The 19,340-nt window shown below is 44.0% G+C and overlaps 1 pseudogene; it reads right to left on the bottom strand.

Annotated features, from left to right (window-relative positions):
• The window catches only part of LOC135877782 (NACHT, LRR and PYD domains-containing protein 3-like), a 99,003-nt pseudogene that overhangs the window by 1,464 nt on the left and 78,199 nt on the right, over window positions 1-19,340 (bottom strand).

The following is a 19,340-nucleotide window of genomic DNA, read 5'->3' as shown; positions in this document are numbered from 1 at the left end:
CCCTATTGTCCCTCTGCAAATTTGTGTACACAGAATCAATCTCTTACCTCTCTCTAAAAGTGCAAAGTTTCAAAAAGTTCAATGAATAGAAGATTGTTGGGGGCAGAATAGATCTGGACAAGGAGAAGAAGTCTGAAGATAAATGTGAGAAGGGAGGGACAGGCAGTAGAAACAAGAGTAAAACTGTTTGAGCAGCATATTCTAGAAGTCTTGAGGTCTTTGAGTGTAGCTTCATTGATTTGAGGTCTCCCATACCATTCTCTCACTAGAAGGGAAAACCTATAATGGCAGCTGGCCGTAAAAGAGACCCAGTTTGGGAATATTTTAACAAAGTTCCTCTACCTGTGGGTAAGACAAGCATGCGTGCAAAATGCAAACAGTGCAACAAAGAAATGCAAGGCCTGGTTGCCTGAATAAAACAACATCATGAGAAGTGTTCCTTCTCAGGAGGAAGCTGCATTGAAGATGATGACAGGAATGTGTCTGAACATGCAGGATCTTCAGGTTGGTAAACTTTTTTATTTCATACTTCTTTCTTAAGGACTGCCTGTCTTCCTTCTGGACTATTTTTGAATTCTCATGTTTGTGCAAAAAATATAGTTGTTACTCTATGGTACTATCATTTTTTGATGCAGTTGTGATAAAAATAAAAAACTGAAATAGGCAGATCTTCCTTTTAAAATTTCACCTTTAAAATAGTACTGAGTGTCAGTGAATGCAATGAGTGATACTAAATGAGCAGTATGGTAATAATAATTAAATAACTGCATTGACTTATTTTGTTTAGGAGAATCCATCCTCAACATACATGATTCTGAAGACTATCCACCTTCAACAGTTATCTGCCTATTATACTGTTTCAGTTACATCATGTATGTCACATAGCCACAGTATATCACCTGTAGCAAAAAGAAAAAAAATCTCCATCATCCAATAAGAACCATAGATAAGTTTGTGATAAGAACCAGCAGATTACAAAAAGAGGTAATTAATGAAAAAATTGCCCGGTTTGTTTATGCAACAAACTCCTTTCCGTATGATTGAGAACCCACACTTCATTAACATGATTCAGTCATTAAGACCAGGATTCAGTCCACCCAACAGAGCAGATGTCGCAGGCAAATTGCTGGATAAAGTGTATGAAAGAGAAATTGAGCAGTGTGCGAAAAGTCTAGAGTCTTGATGGGTGGAACAATGTCCACAATGATCCTGTTGTATGTGCTTGTGTGACAACAGAAGAAGGAAATCTTCCTTACAGAACCAACTGATACATCAGGAAATGCACACACAGCAGAATACTTATAAGAAGTAGCAGTAAAAGCTATAACAAACTGTGAAAAAAATCAAATGTCTAGTACGCAGCTTGGTCACAGACAATGCTGCAAATGTATCCAAGATGAGAAGAAATTATTTAGAAGAGAGTGAAGAGAGTCCCAAGCTAATAACATACAGTTGCAGTGCTAATTTGATGCACCTCCTAGCCAAAGACTTCAGTGTTACAGAAATAAAAGCTAATGTTGTTGAAATTGCAAAATACTTCCGTAACCACCACTTTGCAACAGCTGCTCTGAAAAAAAGTGTGAGGAACCAAGCTAACTCTTCCACAAGACGTGCAATGGAACTCAGTAGTGGACTGTTTTGAGCACTATATCAAGAAATGGCCTAATCTGATGACAATTTGTGAACAAAATTGTGAAAAAATAGATGACACTGACACAGCCAAAGTTCTCAACATTGGGCTTAAGAGAAATGTTGAACACATGCTGAGAACCCTGAAGCCTATTTCTGTAGACTTGAACAAAATGCAGGGAAATAGCTGTTTTATTGCTGACGCTGTTGAAATTTGGAAGGAACTGAGTGAGATCTTAAAAAGAGAAATATGCAATGACCGAGTTAAATTACAAGCATTAAAAAACACGAATGGGACAAGCACTATCGCCAGCTCATTTTCTTGCAAATATTCTCAATACTCGGTACCAGGGTCAAACCTTAACTGCTGAAGAAGAGGAGTTGGCTATGACATGGACATCCAGCAATCATCCCTCCACAATGCCAACTATAATAAACTTCAGAGCTAAGGGTGAACCATTCAAGAAATATATGTTTGCTGATGATGTTTTAAAGAAAGTCACACCAGTGAACTGGTGGAAGTCACTTAAGCACTTGGATTCAAAGACTGTTGAAGTGATAATCTCACTTTTAATAGCAGTAGCGTTTTCTGCCGGTGTAGAAAGAATATTTTCTTCCTTTGGAATAATTCATTCCAAATTGAGAAATCGTTTGGGACCTGAAAAAGCAGGAAAGCTTGTTTTTCTTTTCCAGATTATGAACAAACAGGAAAATGAAGGTGAAGACAACTGAGTTAGCTGCAGAAGCCAATATTTTAAGTTTTTCATGTTGACCTGTCTGACATAGTTGATTTAATTTTTTTAAAATTTCATTTAACTATTTTAGTTAAAAACAATTTTAACAAAAACAACCCTAATTTTAAAACACTTGAATGTTTAACTAAATTCAAAAATTCATATGCTTGTTTTGTTAAAATATTATATGTTTGCTGTTGAAGAAAAATATCCAGAATACATAATGTTGTTGTTTAAGTTAAATAAAACAATTTAAATGTCTGTCTGGTGATGTTATCCTCCTAATACAGCATGGCAAGAAAATCCTCCAAATATTAATGATTAATCTGTTGAATTGGAAATAGTTCACCTCTCAATGACTTCATAAATATCTGCTTCAACTACCTTTGGTAAATGAAATAATCAAACAATCATTCATTTTCTGATATAGTTGTAAAACTAATCTGAAAAGTTTTCAAAATAAATCACTTCAAAAATGTATAGTGTGTACCTTCTAAAAAATGAAACCTACATCTATCTCTGCGTTGTGAAGAATATGTATTAAGGATATAACAACCAACAAGAATGTACTTTTATGTAGAAATCCATGATTAAATCAAGTCTTCCTGACTAGTGATTTAAATCAAATCCACCCTGCCAGAGTCTCTGGTGGGGTTATACAAGCAGATGTTCTGCTGGTTTCTGTAACTTCTCTGCAGAGTCTGGGCTCCTGATGGAGCTGCCAGCCAGCTGAGTGGTTAACCGTGGCACCAGTCTAGTTATGCATGTGCACCTCAAGGACCACCCACAAGCATAGATGTCTTTGCTCTTCTTCAAGGCCTCACAGCAAGTTGCCTGCACTCCCAAGTATAAGCCCTCCCCACCCCAACAGCTGCTAAATCTTGCACATATCAAGACATCCCTCCCACCAGAACTGTCACCTGCATGGACTCCTTCATCACCTCAGTTGCCTTAAAAATATTGGGACTCTTCCAAATGGGGAGGGGGACCCCAACATTTGGGAAAGAAAAAAAGCCCTGAATTTGTGCAAGGGAGAGACGTCACCATGCCTTGGGGAGCCCCCAGGTGTTGTAAGGATTAGTAGAGCTCCCAAGATATTTTGGAGGTAAGAAGAGAGGAGCCTGCAATAGGGAAGAGATTCTAAGATTGGGTTGATCAGGGGGAGAAAAAACCCCAAAGATGTATGTGGGAATCTGAAGGGATAAACCCTAATTTGGGGGAGGGTGAAGAGAAGAACCCCAGAAGATTTAAAGTCTAAAAAAAAAAAAAGAAGAGAGAAGAGCCCTGAGAAGTTGAGGAGAAAAAGACCCCAAAGTGGGGGAGGACATGTCAGGGGAATGGACCTCAACTGGGATTAAAAGGAGACCTCCTCTGCCACCCAGGGGTAGTAACTAGAGTGAGGAAAGAACACCCCCCGAAAGAACACCCTACCCCCCCCACACACACAGCATAATATCTTTGATGGGAGAGATAAGACTAAGGCGGGATAATGAAATACCCACCATGGTGCAGAGGGAGAGAGACCTTCAAGGAACAGCACTGAAAGTGGGGAAAGACCCTAAAGGAACTAGGGGACACCCGTGGGAAGTATTACAGGGGACAGAAGAGAATTAATAAAGATAGAGGGGGCAAGAGAGAAAGAATTAATGACATCTAGAGGGAGTCTTTAGGGAGCAGAGAGAAGGAGGATGAAAAAGGAGGAGATGGAGTGAGAGTCTTGCCACCCCAAACAGCTTTTACCATTAACTTTTGCACTGTTAATACATTCTCTACCGACAGCCAAAGATTCTGCATTAACATAATGCATAGGAATATTTCCTTCTTTAATTATCTCCCTTGAGACTAAAGATGGCCGGGTTTGGGTATATTTGGTTATCCTCCATATTTAAAAGTAACTGCATTAGAATCTATTATGGGGTTTGTGGGTGCTAATGCTGGGGTATTTTTAAAGTTTGGGCAATTCGTTCTTATGTGGCCAAGGGCCCCACAGAGATGGCAGATAACAGGTTTCCTTTTAGGGTAAGAGTTTTTATGTGCTGAGCTTCCATGAGCTTTCCTACTAACATTGGGATTAGGTTGATTTTTAAACCCTTCCTTCCTTTTAAACTGGGGTGAATAAGGACTACTCTTCCCATGGTCTTATGCCCTTCACGGTTTCTATTTTCTATATATGCATCAGCAGTTTCTGCAGCCCTTAAAATCGAATCAGGCTCTCTATCACAGATTGCTGCTTTGATGTCTCCAGGAGCTATTTTTAGCAATTGGTCCAAAGTGATTAAATCTAGCAGTTTATCTAGAAATCCCCATAAGCTTTTGCTCCCATAACCCATGTTTTGACAAAACCCATCAATTTATGAGCACATTCCCCGTAAGCAAAACCATTAGACATTTTGAAATTTCTAAATTTCAATCTATAACAGGGATCGGCAACCTTTGGCACGTGGCCCATCAGGGAAATCTGCTGGCGGGCCGGGATGGTTTGTTTACCTGCAGCGTTCACAGGTTCGGCTGATCACAGCTCCCACTGGCCGCAGTTCACTGTTCCAGGCCAATGGGTGCTGTGGGAAGTGGCGGCCAGCACATCCCTTGGCCCACGCCACTTCCTGCAGTCCCCCATTGGCCTGGAACGGCGAACCGCAGCCAGTAGGAGCTGTGATCGGCCGAACCTGCGGATGCTGCAGGTAAACAAACCATCCTGGCCCGCCAGCGGATTTCCCTGACAGGCCGCGTGCCAAAGATTGCCGATCCTTGATCTATAAGATTCAGGTGTAATTTTAAAGCATTTCAAAACAGTTTCTTTAAACTTTACTTGATTCAAAGCGTCCTCGTCCCCCATTTCATTAAATCACTCTTTGGTTTTTCTGGACAATTTGGTTTACAGGACAGGTATTCACTGGTCATCTGGAATCTTGTGAATATCACACAGATGCTCAAAGATAGACAAAAATGCTTCAATACAATCAGAGTCTTTATAAAAACTGGACAGTTTTCCCCCCAATTTTTGCTATTGAGAGGAGATGGAATTCCAGGCTGTAGTACATTTTTTTGCTCTTCCAGAGCTTGGAATGCGGCAACTTCTTTCTCAGCTTGCAGCTGTTCCATGCGCCTTCTGTGAGCCTCCTTGGCTCTCTCCTCAGTTTCCTTCTCAATCTGAGCAATTACTTTCTTCTCTTTCAATCAAAGTTTTGCCATTTCTCTCCCATGCTCAAGATGCTGCTTGTATTTCAGTGTTTGCATTCTGATTGCTTCTGCTGTAGCTGCACCTGGGGCAGGGGAAGGCAGAGACTCTGCTTTCTGGTGACTGTCCGTGAACAAATTTCTCAGTTCTTGATCTGGGGTTTCCTTCTTACAGGATAATCCCCTTTGCAAGCACAAATCTTCAAGGGCTTTTCTGTCAAGACCCTCATATGTTCATGGCTCACTCATTGTAACTAATCTTGAAGCCTTAAAACTCTCAATATCAAAATTAAATTTTGAGTAGTGTGAGGTTCTGATCCAAAGCCTAATTGACCTGATTCTGTGGATCCTGCCCAAGACTACACCAAATGTCACCATGTCTAAGTGGGTCACAGACAAGAATACCAAATTGAGAACAGACAGTATGCAATAGGGGAGACACACCCCAAACTGGTGGTTTATTCTGTAATTAGATTTCACCAAGCCAGTAATAAAAGTGAACTTCTGTATCACCACACTGGTTAACAAGAAGTCAAAGATGCAATCTCCTTAGGCATTCCAGGCGCTGGCTCACCACCCAGACAACTGGACTTTATGATGAGAGATTACTGAAAATCAGATTAATCACACATAAAGTTCTTCCAATCCCAAAGGATCAGCCACTTCACCAGGTCAATATATAATTCAGATCTTACCCAAAAGCCTCCTTTCCTGACAGAATACTACACTTGTAAAATTTACCCACTTCATACCCTTTTACAATGCCTTCACACTTGCACACAGAATCCCACATCACCCTATACTTTCCCTTACCCTCATTCAATCTACAGACTGCTCTCATATGCCCCACCTCACTGCTGACAATACCCATGGCAAGAAGATCTCAGTGCCCTGCTACCGACATAAGCTACTCAACTCCGTATTGAAATGATGCAAGACTGGAACCTCAAGGTAAACATACATCTCTTTCCTTTGATAACACACAAGGGGACTCAGACCCAAATCCCCTCATATCACAATCCCAGCTCTCCCAAGCTGCTCCGATTTATTCATCCATCATTCAATACAGCTGCACTTAACACCACGAATGCAGCTGGAGTGCATGCAGATAATTCCCAGTGGCTATTGCCAGATCCAGAGGGGCAGAGTTACGGATGCATGTGCATCTACCTTAACTCTATATTTCCTTATTTTCAGAAATTTGATTTTTGCTGAACTAGACATTCTGGAGGGGCATGAGCTATCGCCGGGAAACCGTAACTCTTCAGACTTCAACCATTTAATTTAGGCTATCGGATCATCAGGGCAGAGATTGTCTACATGTATTGTTGCTCCTTCTTCTGACAACCATGCCCCATTTTGACTTCAGCTTTATCCCTCTGCTGAGCAGTAGTAAGGGCCTTGCTGATCAGAGGAGAAATCAGTGATGAGGAAACAGGTACACTTAGAGTTTACCTAGTAACTCTCCTGCTGCTCACACAGCTCCCTCTCTCCCAAAGCTGCCTTTACACAAGACCTTGCATAATCTAAACACTGCAGGTCTCTCCAAGAATAAAAGCTTGTTTACATCCTAAACAAAAAGAACGTGGACACCTGTAACAGCACCACCTGGGGGCACCTGTCATGTCCAGTGCCTAGCACAGTGAGGCCCTGATCTTAGCCAAGGCATTTTTCCACTACTGCAATTCACTAATAAATAATACTACAACTACTGTAAACAAAATGTGGAATTTATTCTGTCATCACCTGAGTTGTTGATGGTTGACAGAATGAACAGAGGAGCTCATTGGAGCAACTTTTCATTGAGACATTGGAACCCAAACAGGAGACACCCCCCTCCCCCCCCCCCGGCATAATGATGGCTAATGAGCATCACTTGGACCTTCAAACTGGTGAGTCGCGAACCATGACTAAGGGACAAACACATGGAACATCTGTTTACCAAATCAATACTGTATTTGGTGCTCAAAAGTGAGATGCACAGAGGCTGTTCACAGGTAAGTTGTGGAAGAGTTTCTGTAAAAGGTCAAATTTGATTGCTCAGTGTTTGGCTTCCAATTGAATTGCCAGAGTGTTTGGCTTCCAATTGAAGATTTGGTGAAAGACCTCCTCATGCACATTTGTTTCTACTGTAAACTAAAAATCCCTGTCACACAAACTTAAATATTTTTAGTCTTTACTTGAAAGTGGTCACATAAACAAGCAACTCCTGCAAAATTACGCCTATTGTCATGTTCTGCTTTGGCTCATGCTTCACACCTGATATTGAGAGTAACTACGGCAGAGAAAAGTTGATGTTTCTTTTAATAAAAAGAATCAAAAAGACATTGATTTCTTACTTAAATCACATTACTTTAATTTTTTTAAAATTAAAATTAAATATTTTGCGTTTAAAAAATAAACATTTAAAATTAAATTTCAATTTATGACATTCTATATTAAGGCATAAACTTAGTATAATCTATTTAAATAATTTACATTAAATAAAGATGATATTCAAAAAGTATGTGTTTGTTGCTGAATTGGAGGAAGTCATCAGCTCAGCACCTAGCAACACCGAGAACACCGGCCCAAGCTAGGGATTGACTTCTGCCTCCCTGCTGCGGAACTGTGAACTCTGGAAGCCCCAACTCCCTACCTCTAAGGCTCCTGACTCAGCCACTGTTCCCAGGGCTTCTAGGTTCCAAGCTCCCCATCAATCCAGTAGGGCTGATGGGGAGCCAGGAATCTAGAAGGCCTGGGTCCATGGCTGAGCTAAAAGAGTGGTTCTCAACCTTTTTGGTCTCAGGACCCATTTGTAAACCTTGATGGCCTTTTGCAACCCAGTAAATAGCTTTAGTGCAAAAAATGTTTGGTTTAGAATACATTTCTTAACCATGATATATGATATATACATTAACGTAATAAGTACTAAATGCAACAAATATTAAAATATAGTTCTTAAGAATTTGCTGTATAAATCCTATGTTCTGAGCATTTCAACCTGTAAGAATGTGTCAAAGGGGATCATGGGAGGCCCTGGCCAGGGCTGGGGATCATGGCCTGCCCCTGGGGGTGAGAGGCCCTCGAGGGTGTAAAGCCCACCATGCACTCACCTGCAGCAGCAGCTCCAATCCTGCAAGGCTGTCTAGCTCCCAGATCCAGGCGTTGTGACCTGGTGCATGGGGTCCCAGTGCCACCCACTCAAATTTGACAAAACTTTGACTGTTTTCAGGCTGGAGCAAAATTAGGTTTTTAGGGACAACTGTTTAGGGAGTAACTGATAATCAGCACTGTAGGAGTCTGGATATGATAACAACTATCAGGGGGTAGCCGTGTTAGTCTGTATCCACAAAATGCATCTGAAGAAGTGAGGTTTTTTACCCATGAAAGCTTATGCCCAAATAAATCTGTTAGTCTTTAAGGTGCCACCGGACTCCTTGTTGTTTTTGTGTATGATAGAGACCCTCTACACTTCCCTGCCCTGTGTGTGTGTGTGTGTGTGTGTGTGTATATCAGAGAGCGATTCCCTTTCACACACGCACACACATACCCGTCTGCACCCCATCTTCAGGGACCCACAGACAAAGAAAGGACTTTGGGATAAATAACTTGTGTTTAAATTGACTCAGGGCCTTCTTCCTGATCCAGCAAACAGATAGGACCTCTGGTCCATGGAGGGTCTCAATCCTTATGGAAGGTTGGAAGGACTTGGCCTAGTGAGGCCCATAAGACTGAGTTCTCATTCTGAGCAAAGGCTGTGAGAAACTTGAAAGCACAGGAAAACCCCTGGGTGAGGTTTTGAAGGACTGCTCCTGCCAGGGCCCATGTTGGAGGGGGTGATCTCTGTTACGCTTATTAGCTTGAATGTTGGTTCTTGAATTATTTGTAATATGTTTTCTCTGTAGTGCTTTTACCTTCAGAATAAAATATGGTTGCTTAGAAAGAACTTTATGGTAACTTATAACTGGGCAATTACATTGTGTACGGTCTCTGAGGAGAGGAGCGGAGCAGGCCTGCTTAGGCAGACTGTTGTTTGCTGGGAATAACACAGTAATGGCAGGGAACTGTTCAGCCTGAAAATACCCCACTCAGAAAGGAGAGGGACATGGGTCTTTGCCCAGGAAAGGCAATGGCCAGGGGAGTTGGAAGCCTAAGAGCGGGTGCCATTGATGGATCACTGAGGGGAAATAATGGTGCAGTTCCCTGAACTGAGACAATTCCAATCAACTTCACCAGAAGGGTCACTGAGTTAACTGTGTTATCTAATAAATCCCCTTTTCTTCAGCTTTTACCAGACAAAGTGGTACTCAGAATTATTCCAGAATTCCTGCCGAATGGAGTTCTCCTTGTCATTTCCATCAGAACACCTCTCTCCTAAACCTACCATTCTACAGAGTTCAGATGGGTCTGTCTGCATGTGTCTGCATGCCTACAGGGCCATCAAATTCTCCCTGTGCAGGACAAAAACTCATGTCTTGTCCCTTTCCTGTGTTGGAAAGAACAAAGGTCTCAAACATGTCTGAAGCAATCAACTCCAGATGGGTCAGATTTGCTAATCTGGAATCTTATATGAAGGCTCGAAAGACACTGCTGTCAAACCTCAGAGCATGTTCAATAAGATCTGTCTGTAAATCTCAGCAGATAGAAGAGGTCAATAGAGTGACTGCTGACAATCTCGGCATTTTATGGCAAGACACTGCAAGTACATACATCTTCACCAGATGCTGCCTTGGGTCTCCAGGCCTTTTAGTCTGCTCTTCTTCCTTGATCTGTCTCCTCATTTCATTCTACTTTCCTTCCCCCCCCCTTTTTTTTTTGATAGACTGCCTGATACTTCCCATCCCTCAGACTCCAAACTAGTGGATTCCTGAGAAGACACATTTCCAGTATGTTCTAATTATTTGTTACTTAAAATTAGAGTAATTGAATTTTCTTACTCAGGTCTTCAGGTTGAACAGAGTTTTACTTTGATTATAAAATATGCATATATGTGTTGGGTCGGAGAGACAGGGGAGGGAGAGATGTTGGGTGTTTTCAAGTTAAACCCTAAAATCCTATGTCCTTAAAGTGTGAATCATGGACACAAATCAGGTCTGTGCATCTAGAGAAGGAAGCCCAGGTTCTATCTACAGTTTGGGGTGACCAAACATTTTTAATCCCACTGCAGGCAGAGATTGGTTTTAGTCAGAGATTGGTTTAGTCCAGAGAGTGCCTCTTGACTACAGCAGGGCTCCAGAGGTGGGATTGTCTTTTAGGAGCACACCAATGCAAATGTGCATTTGAGTCAGGGCTGTGTCCTAATAGTGCCGATACATTATCCAGGTTGTCTTGGTTGAAAGCAAGCAGGAAACATTGTGTATTTGTTGTGCTTTACCGAAGTATAGCACAGCTAACAGTAAGAACAGAATCTAGGAGCTCATTTATAGCAGAGACCTAGCCCTAGCTATCTTGTAGGCAGCCTTAGCTATTCCCTAAGCCATAGGTGGACCTTTCTTGGGAGAGGTGCAGAGGACTCCTGGTAGATAAAGGTTGCTCACTGCTAGGTAGTCATTCCAGTGGGACTTATACCATCATTGTTGGAGAAGTAGAAAAAGGGACATACTGGTATAATTAAGACTATACTGCTGATATGGAGATCCACATGGTAGTCTAGATGAGAATATTACCAATTTGGATGTGGATTCACTTCTTGACAGCTATAATCAAAAACTACCCTACTCCAGTGCACACAGAGCAAAATCAATGGATTTTGATCTTAAATGACATTCTTAAATTGTCCAGAGGTTAGTACCCTGGAGGACACAACAAAACAAGCCATTCTCACAGCTTTGCACTTCCCTTGTATTTTCCAGTTCACGCAACAGACTGTCATCCCGCATATCCTGAAAACACTGGCCACCCTTTATCAAAGAGGATGAACAATCCCTTAGTGTGTTGTGGATAGTCTGAGGCAGCCATTGTGGGACCTTAGAGAGCAGGGCTAGTCAGCAGGGGCCTTATCTCAGAAACATTCAGGGGATGGAGGGTGACGCTGTGTCAACATATAGAACATTATATGTGGTTATATTATATCATACAAAGTCGGGGAGGTGGGGAGTGGAAGACATAATAGAGCATATAGACCTATGAAAAGTCCAAAAGGGCAACTGCCCTACAGCATATGACGCCCCGCTGGTAAGTATCTGAAGATGTAAACGTGTTTTTACAGCATTACAGAAAGCTTTGGGGAGAGGGGAGAAGCCAGGACCAGTGTTTTGGGCAGCTGTGCATACTGGGGTATCCTGATGTGTAAATAGTATATTCTCCTCCCCAAAGGAAGAAGGCACCTATGGTTTGGGCTAACAATAAACTAGTGAGACCTGTATTGTTTTGTTCTTCCCACTTGGACAGGATAATAAAAAGGTTGAGACCTATTCCCTGGCTTTGGCACAAGGAGACAGGGCCATTTACACAGTACACAGGAGTCCCAAGTGCTTCTATAAGAATAACCTGAGATGGGAACCTTCCAGCTGCAGCAGAATAAGCAGCTGGTTCCTACATGCCCTGTTATTCTCCAAACCAGTTAAATGGATGAACTCGCTGTGCTGGTCCCATTTTTCCAGGAGAAGACCCAAAAATCTGACCCATCAAAAAATGCCAGAGAGATTGGCTGTTACAGCCCCGAAACTCAGGGGATCTTTTGCCTTTTGTGATTTACTCGGTAACTCAGGTAAGCACAATAAAATGTTCCTGTATGTTGTAAGGAAGCAGGAAGGGGTAGGAGTCTGCTGACTAGCCCAGTGAAGGGAGCTGCACTGACCCCAAGTGCTCTGATAGCTCAGGACTTTGTTGTTACCTCAACTCCCCAAATTCAGCTTATTAGTTGTCACTGGGCTGGGCCTAGAACTATGCAGTTTGCCATCTCACAAAATTAAACATCTTTGTGTTACAAACAATACACTATACCTACGTCACACCTGTAAGAAGTCCTGTCTTCTAGCCCCCGGCTGGGCAAAACTGCCCGTCTGTCAATGTCCCATCCTGGTCTCTGATCTCTGTGTGGGAGCTCTCTCTTCCCCTCACGCTACATCCCCATTTCTCCATCCTTCTTTCCTGACTTTCATTCTCTTTCACGCGACACTCAGTCTTCTATGGGATACAGACCTTTCTGAAAGTACACCACATTCCCCGCATCCAACCCTGCCCCCTACACACCTTGATCTGCCAATTCCTATCTAAATTTAACCTTTGGGCAGTACATCACCACACGCCTCATAACCAGCAACTTGCCTGGTCGGTGATTTGCAGACCTCATATGTCTTTTTGGGGCTGTTGTCAATCAAGGTTCGGCGGGTGATGGTGGGGAGTGAGCTGTCACTTCCACTTTCTACAGAGAACCCCTTCTCGGCAGCACATTACAGCCACAACATGGGGGGAGGGGTAGGAAGGAGCACTGAACCAGGCTCACATGCCACCCCTATTAGTTAACCTAGTACCTCCCCCTGCCAGTGCAGGATTGCTCTCTGCAATGTGTGTTCCAGTGAATTGTCTAGTAGAGAATTAAGACGTCTCAAGTGATGGAGCTTCCATCTGTTCCATGTGAAGACTATTTCATGGGATATTAGATATCATAGGAGATCTCTCAGAGCAACATAACAGTGAAGCAGATATCCTTCAGCTGTGTGTCTTCCCTCCCCATACCCCCAACAGTGAGTTACTAATCCCCCACCCTCCTACACCGTATGAAGGACAGAAGGGGCAGCTATCACAAGGAAGAGGAACCACCATCACTGTAAGACTCTCTGCGAGTCCATGGAATGGGGAGAAGAATTATCAGTCACTGATTACCAGTGAAGTGTCCTGGAACAGCTGCATCTCCTGTCACCTATTGCAGTGAGGAACCAGTGATCTGTAGGTTTCACTCCTCGGGAGGGAACAGGAAGCTGCACTTGCACTGGGCAGGGGAAATGCAGCCCAGTGGTGACTCCTAGAGCATGGGGTGGGGGAAAGGAAAGTGCATGTGGTGGTGGTTGCTATGAGCAGGGAAATCACTGACCCAGGGAGTCTTTGAGTGCAGCTGGTATGTCCTCTCCTCTGGAGGGTGTGTAATGGGGAGTGGCACCTGCTCATCATCAAGAGAGAAGGAAGAGGCTAAACATCACTGATAGTGGGAATAAAAGAAGAAAACAAACAGCCCTGAGATGTGTCCTATCCATCTGCAAACTGCCAAGCGGCGCTTTGAGGCCTTGCTTGAGGACTGTTGAGGATAGATGGCAGCAGAAGCACCTCAGCCCTCCAGGCAGTGCATCTGATGTTCTTGGGAGAGAATGGAGGGGCCGGTCATTAGAGGTTAAGGGCATTAACCCCAACGGTGGAGAGCTGCTGCAAAAGGATGTTGATTTTGCTGTTCACTCTGCTGGTGCTTTTGGGGCAGATTTTCAGGAGAGCTGAATTTCCAGGGTTCAAGTCTTTTGAAAATCTGGGCAGAATTGTCATAGTGGGAGCTGCTGAATCTTGAGCTCTTTTGAAAATCTGGCCTCAAGTCCACAGAATTTCCCTGGATCTCAGAGGCATGGATGGGCCTTCTGCCTTGAGAGAAGAAAGAAGCAGAAATGTGTTGAAATTGAAAAAGGAAGAGCCACAGCTTTCCCCAAAGGTTTTTTTTTTTTTTTTTTTTTTTTTTAATACAAGGAGTCACTAGGGCATCTGCTCCAGCCTGCTCTGTTGGTAACTGTAAACACACAACCTCACTCCCAGCAGGCTGCACTTCAAAGGATATTTCATGAAATTGGTGCTGTTTCTGAGCAGACACCAGCGTCAGCCCCAGCCCTGGAAACCTCAAAGGCAGGGGCCACTATGGGTGGGGCTCAGATGGGGTGGATTAGAATCCTCAGTGTCCTGGAGCCTCTTTTGTTTTCATTCATTTTATATGAGAATTAAAATGTCAAAAGTCATTAAAATGACTTAAAAAGTAGGTTGCAAGCTAAAGGGTCAGAGTGCATTTTAGTAAATGCATTTTAATTAAAAGTTGGTTTTAAAACTTATACCAAGGGGCTGTGGAGTTAGTTGTCTTGGGTGGGCCCAGCTAGATTTACATTCCCAAACACGGCAGGCTTGGCACATATTGTGAGTCCTTCATGCAAGTGCTGGAGAGACACTTGATTTTCAGATTCTCCTTGTAACTGCAGAGAGCAGAGACCAGCTACGTGCCCTGTTGAGCACTTTACATAAAGGACACCCGTAAATGCATAAAGGAGGCTAAATGTTACTTACCGCAGACTCTCTAATTTGCAGTTTGGATGTTTCAGTCCCTTACACAGCAGCCGCACTCCAGAAACTCCCAGATAATTATAACCCAGCTCCAGCGTTGTCAGGTACTGGCTGATTCTGAGAACAGCAGCAAGATCCCCAGAGCCAGTGTCGGTGACACTGCACTTCCACAAGCTGCAGGAGAGAGAAAGGGAGAGAATGGGGATCATCGTGTGAACGGGCTTGTGACAGCTCTTCTGACCCACCCATCAACCCCTCTGCCTCACCAATCAGAACAAGTCAGAAGTCCTGCTATAGACTCTGTCCCAAGCCCCACCCCTTGTCCAGTGAGAAACAAGCAGTGGGTGGGACTTCCTGTCTAAACCCCAACCGTTGCCATATACCCTTCACCAGTCAACAGTGAGAATGGCCTAGACATCGCAAACCTCTGCCATTGACCAATTCCTAAGCACCGCCCCCTCGCCCTCTCTACCGACCAACCAGAATTCAGAAAGGGTAAAAAGTGGCCCTCTAGGTTCTGCCCACTCAGCTCTCGACCACTCAGGTTGAGCTTGGCACTGATGTGCCCCAGGATGGTGCGACCCAATCAGAGCAGGCCCATTGCTACAGGGAGGCTGTAGGGGGAGCCACCTCCCCAGGCAGCTGGGCCAGGCTCAGAGCAGGGTGCTCCTCCACACCCCTGGCACTAGCTCTGCTGCTCCACTACAGGATGCAGCCGTCTCCTGTCTCTGCCCCCAGCTCTGACAGTCAGGCCTGATGAGGTGAGCACTAGCTGTATTACACCCACCTTCCTCTGAGACCAGGGATGAAAGCCGGGGAGAGACAAAGAGAAGAATATCCCAATGGCAGGGGTTTACCAGGCTTAGGTAGGGAACAGCCCCTGAAAGGAGGGCAACTGTGTGACCCTGTTGGCAGGGCCTGTTCCAGAGTCTCTGGTGGGGTTATAAAAGCAGCAGTTCTGCTGGTTTCTGTAACCCCCTTGCAGAGCCTGGACTCCTGATGGAGCTCCCAGCCAGCTAAGTGGGTAACCATGGCAGCCGGCTGGCTATGACCATATGCACCTCAGGGACCACCCCCTAGCATGGCTGTCTTTGCTCTCCTTCAAGGCCTCACAGAGAGCCCCTTGCACTCCCAAGCATGAGCCCTCCCCATCCCCAACAGCTGCTAAATTTTACACACATCAAGATACCCCTCCCACCAGAACTGTCACCTGCATGGCCTCCTTCATCACCTCATTTGTCTTAAAAATATTGTTACTCTGCCAAATGGGGAGGGGAACCTCAATATTTGGGGAAGAAAAAAAGCCACTGAATTTGTACAAGGGAGAGAAGCCCCCATGCCTTGGGGAGCCCCTAGGTGCTATCAGGGTTAGTACAGCCCCCAAGATATTTTGGAGGCAGGAAGAGAGGAGCCGGCAATGAGGGAGAGAATCTGGGATTGGGTTGAACAGGGTGAGAAAAAAATCCCAAGAATCTGAGGGGCTAAATTTTGGGGGAGGGTGAAGAGAAGAGGACATTCAAGTTGAAGCAGAAGAGAATAATCCCACACGATTTAAAGGTTAAAAAACAAAACAAAAAATAGAGAGAAGACACCTGAGAAAGTGAGGAGAAAGAGACCCTAAAGTGTGAGGAGGACATGTGAGGGTAATGGACCTCAACTGGGATTAAAAGGAGACCCCCTCTGCCACCCAGGGGTAGTAACCGGAGTAAGGAAAGAACATTCCCCCCCCCCCCCACCACCATGATATCTTTGATGGAAGAGATAAGGCTAAGGACATACTCACTATGGTGCAGGGAAGAGAGATCTCCAAGGAAGAGCACTGGAAGTGGGGAAAGACCCTAAAGGAACTAGGGAACATCCCTGGAAAGTAATATGGGGGGCAGAGGAGAATTAATAAAGATAGAGGGGGCAAGAGAGAAAGAATTAATGAAGTATGGAGGAAGTCTCTGGGGAGCAGGGAAAAGGAGGAGAAAAAAGAAGAAGATGGAGTTGTAAAGGCTGAAGCTCTTTTCTGCAGCCACACTAGGACAGAAGCAGCTATGAGCTAAAAGCAGAAAGTCACATCTTCACAATTACATTAAAACAATGAAATATCAGGCTGTTAAAAAGTCGCCCCTGTCTTAATAGTATTCATCATCACCAGATAAAGATGTTTAAAGAAACCTTTGTTTGATAGCATTCTGCCTGGCAAGAAATCACTTATCAACTGTTCTGTGAAATCTATACTTCTTTATTGTTTTGTCTTTATGGTCCCTACTTCTCTATTGTTTATCTGTATGGTCTCTGTCTGATTCTTTGATTGTTTCTGTCTGTTGCATAACTAATTTTGAAGATTTAAATCAATTAAGGTGGTGGGGCATGATTGGTTAAAGAATTGTTTCATAATGGGCTAGGATCAGTGGAAAATGCTGTTTTGTAGCACTTTAGTTTAAAATGATTGGTTAAAGTATAGCAAGGCAGAACTCAAGTTTAACTATATAAACTCGGGTCCAAAAGGAAGTTCTTTGGAACCTAACTCCAGGACACAGCCCCAAGATCAGAGCTGCCAGACCTCAACATCCTGCCAATCACACTGTGCAGAAGCTGGAGTCCCCGGGTGACCTGATCTTGACTGGCCATCAGGAAAAGTTCGTCTGCCTTATTGGGAGTGGTGAGCATTGTATGCTTAGTGCGTGCATTCTGTTTTCGTAACTGCTAATAAATAGAGGTTAAGAATATTACTGTGTAAGGCTCTTTCACTGGGAAAAGACCCCACAGACCCATAGAACCCTGACTCCACAAGGAATGGGTGTTATACCCTGAGCCCACGGAGGAGTAGAGCCCAGAACCCATGGAGGGGTAAAGTTGGGTGCCTTATACCCTGAGCCCAGGACAGGAAAGGGTGGGGTACCTAAATTAACTAAATTAGGGCTTGAGCCCACAGAAGGGTAAAGATGGGTGCCCTAGAATGTGTGCAGATAACAGAGTGAGAGATTTACAGGGTGATGGCAGGGGGAAAAGGGCTAAATTTGAGGCTAATAATTAAGACTATATTGCTGGTATGGAGATCCACATGGTAGTCTTGATGAGCATATTACCATTTTGGATGTGGATTCACTTCTTGACAGCTATAATCAAAACTACCCTACGCCAGTGCACATAGAGCAAAATCAATGGATTTTGATCTTAAATGACATTCTTAAATTGTCCAGAGGTTATTAGCCTGGAGGACACAATAAAAAAAAAAAGCCATCCTCACAGCTTTGCTCTTCCTTTGTTTTTTCCAGTTCATACAACCGTCTGTCATCAGGCACACCCTGAAAACACAGGCCACCCTTTATCAAAAAGGATGACTAAGCCCTTAGTGTGTTGTGGAAAGTCTGAGGCAGCCCTTGTGGGAACTTACACAGCAGGGCTAGTCAGCAGGGGCCTCATCTCAGAAAAATTCAGGGGGTGGGGGGTTGAAGCTATGTTAGCTTATAGAACATTATATGTAGTTATATCGTACACAGTCAGGGAGGGCGGCAGTGGAAGACATAATGAAGCATATAGACCTATGGAAAGACGGTGGGAGGGCAGGAGCAACTGCCCCATAGTGAATGATGCCCCTGCTGGTAAGTATCAGAAGATATAAATGTGTTTTTACAGCACTACAGAAAGATACAGATTCGAGGAGAGGGGAGAAGCCAGGATCAGTGTTTTGGGCAGCTGTGCACACTGGAGTATCCTGAGGTGTAAATGGAGCATTTGGGCAATTGCCCAAGCCATGGGTGCCTCCTTCCTTGGGGAAGGAGAAAGATAAACCGGTGATACCTGTTTTGTTTTGTTCTTCCCCCTTGGACAGGATAATGTGCAAAAGGTTGAGACCTATTCCCTGGCTATTGCACAAGGAGACAGGGCCCATTTGTACAGTACACGGGAGTCACAAGTGCTTTTGTAAGAATAACCTGAGATGGGAACCTTCCAGCTGTGGCAGAATAAGAAACTGGTTCCTACATGTCCTATTATTCCCCAAGCCAGTTACGTGCATGAACTCGCTGTGCTGGTCCCATTGTTCCAGGAGAAGACTGCAAAATCTGGACCGCTCAAAAATGCCTTAGAGATTGGCTGTTACAGCCCCGAAACTCAGGGGATCTTTTGCCTTTTGTAATTTATTCTGTAACTCAGGTAAGCACAAGAAAGACCATCTTCACTTTCCTGTAGGTTGTAAGGAAGCAGGAAGGGGTAGGAGTCTGCTGACTAGCCCAGTGAAGGGAGCTGCACTGATCCCCAAGTGCTCTGATAGCTCAGGACTTTGTTGTTACCTCAACTCCCCAAATTCAGCTTATTAGTTGTCACTGGGCTGGGCCTAGAACTATGCAAATTGCCATCTCACAAAATTGAACATCTTTGTGTTACAAACAATACACTATACCTACGTCACACCTGTAAGAAGTCCTGTCTTCTAGCCCCCGGCTGGGCAAAACTGCCCGTCTGTCAATGTCCCATCCTGGTCTCTGATCTCTGTGGGAGCTCTCTCTTCCCCTCACGCTACATCCCCATTTCTCCATCCTTCTTTCCTTCCTCTCATTCTCCTCCCCTCCTCCCACA

This window comes from Emys orbicularis, chromosome 4 (assembly GCF_028017835.1).
Source record: "Emys orbicularis isolate rEmyOrb1 chromosome 4, rEmyOrb1.hap1, whole genome shotgun sequence".
Lineage (NCBI taxonomy): Eukaryota > Metazoa > Chordata > Testudines > Emydidae > Emys > Emys orbicularis.
This window is presented reverse-complemented; position numbering and strand designations above follow the sequence as displayed.